Raw genomic sequence first — 2551 nt, forward strand, 5'->3', positions numbered from 1 at the left:
TGACACTGGGGCAAAAGTACGTTACAATACGTAAACAAAATTTCTCCCAGAGCAAATAAGCGCCCACCAAAATCATTGTAATTTCTACTACATTTTGTCTTTCTTTTCAAATATATGTATAAAGTATTTAAATATCTATTCATTGTACCAAGAAAGAAACTGACTTAATTAATTCCTGATATAAATGTCTGTATGGGGAATGTGTTTCAATTTTACTTATAAATTATATATAGCTATCTCAAAGAATGTTAATCCCGTGATATCTCAGTTGGTAGAGCGGAGGACTGTAGTGGTTATACCGTCATCCTTAGGTCAATGGTTCGAATCCGGTTCGCGGGACTTTCTTTTTGTAATTGTCTTTAATTCGTGTGAGCTGGCAAATGGGAACCATATCCAGCCTTTTTTAAGGAAACTTGCACTTATGTGTTTACATATATAGGCTAATGTCAAGTCGTAAAACACAATCATCTGCACATGCTTCCAATTCAAAATATATATCATGTTAATACTGTTTAAGCTGGTGTTTAGTTGATGTGGACGACAGCTTGCATTTATCTCTACCATCTATGAACTATCTTTGCCCATTAATGTTTATTAAACGAGATGAACTATGAAGATGCAATCAATTGTTTATGACAAAAATTCCACTTTATGTCAATTGTATATTTATGGCTAAAAGCATTGTAATGCTTACTTGCTAAATAAATTGGTGCTGTTATTTTGTTGTGTGTTTCTTGTTCTTGAAAAAAATACAACTTCACAACGAGGGTCGCATGGCAGTAAAAACATTAGGCATCACAACCGAATCTTTTTAGAATACCAAATATTGAAATTATCAAAGATTAATTAAAGTTCTGAAAGGCTTAAAAACATTACAACCTTTTTATACTATTGTCAAGTATGTGTGTTGTATTGTAAACATAAATGCTTATAGTAATAAGTTTCTGATGAAAACCAAAATGGCAAACTACTACATTTGTATATCTACCACGTGCTCAAATTATTTTTTTACACAGCTTTGGTAATATTTTCCTTTAAAAAGACGGGGGAATAAACGCATCAGACATTTAGATTTTAGTAAATTTTTATTGCTTTCAGTTCAGTTTGAATATTTATCCTGTAAAAGTTTAAACACGACAGTAGAAATACGCCAGAAAAAATAAAAACGTTATTGGTTCCTTATACCGTGACAGTAATGTAAGCAAATTTTTTTTTCTGTCAGATGTTTTTGCTTAATGCTGTCGATCATATCACAGAACTGGTAATAAATCCATTCCAAATGGTACATCAAACCCTAGCTGAAACAAATCATAACTGTCATTTATCTCATCGGTTTGGACTTATTCACGAGTTCATATATTTAATCGCCAAAACTATTTCAGACAGATCGTTTCTCTAGAAATGTATCCCATATATACTGAATAAGATAATAAGTAATGTATCAACAAATGAATAATAAGAATAATTTTTTTATCTTCCGACAAATTATTCAGAATTGAAAAGTTTCATTGCAGATGAAAAGGTGGTTAATTCTGTTAAGAAGGTGGCACGGAGCGTAAAGTCCATAGCTCGTATTTATCGCTCTGCTTTCATCCCAGCAATCCGCAAATTAAGCCTGCAACATTGCTCAAAATTGGTGTGTTAGACTACCTTTAGGTTTCCATTTTATCTATTTTTGTCACAACAAATTCTTTCAATTGTGCCCCTTCCTTTAGTCACCCGTGTGTTGTTTGGCTTGTGCCCCTGTCCCCTACTTTTGTTTGGTTCTGCTGGTTCTTGCCCGCGGTTCCAATAAATAAAGCTTAATAGGATCAAACTTATTTGTAATTGGTGAAAAAACATAGCATTTACACACATATAACATAACTTGTATTTTATTCTAAGTTGCTTGACGAACATTAACGCTCATTGTAATTCCTAATAATAGAACAAAGTGAAAATGGATTTAATTTATTGCAACTGACAGTTTGATGGCTTTAACGATAAACTTTTCCATTTTATATTATATTTCAAAAAATAAGAGAGAGTAGAAAACTGTGTCTGCCCCGTATAGCCTCATTTGGTAGAGCGGCAAGGACTGTAGTGGTAATTCTGTCATCCTTAGGTATGTTCGAATCGCGGTTCGCGGACTTTTCTTTTGGGAATCTCTAACGCATGTGAGCTGGCACACTCATTCTTTTACTTGAGGACCATACCCTGCTTTGTAAAGAATGGCACTAACGTGTTCTATAATAACAACCGTAAAAAACTGTGCATGTTTCCATATTTAAAATTTTACCATAACCATGTTTCAATGTTGATAGCTGCTTAAGCCAGTGTTAGGGATTTGGACGACTGCTTGCATTTTTACCATCTATGAACAAGCATAATCTATGAACAAGCTAAATGAAATAGAGTCTGCAGCATTTTTAATTTTGCCGTTTTATAATATTTTACTAATGGAATAGAGAAAGACAGAAATAGAGCATGTTTCACAACTGAAGAAAGTAGCGCTGAATGTGCTGTAATGTGTCGTTAAGGTAGGACAATTTAAACGAAATAGTAATTTGAC

The 2551-nt window shown here is 33.4% G+C and overlaps 1 non-coding gene across 1 annotated transcript; it reads left to right on the forward strand.

The window, feature by feature from the left end:
• The first annotated feature begins 253 nt into the window (after window positions 1-253).
• Window positions 254-339, forward strand: Trnay-gua (transfer RNA tyrosine (anticodon GUA)). The gene is given in 2 exon segments: window positions 254-290; window positions 304-339. It is a non-coding gene; the product is annotated as a tRNA-Tyr (tRNA).
• Window positions 340-2551: the final 2212 nt, after the last annotated feature.

This window comes from Ruditapes philippinarum, unplaced genomic scaffold, assembly GCF_026571515.1.
Source record: "Ruditapes philippinarum isolate M1 unplaced genomic scaffold, ASM2657151v2 ctg9886_1_1_1_1, whole genome shotgun sequence".
Classification (NCBI taxonomy): domain Eukaryota; kingdom Metazoa; phylum Mollusca; class Bivalvia; order Venerida; family Veneridae; genus Ruditapes; species Ruditapes philippinarum.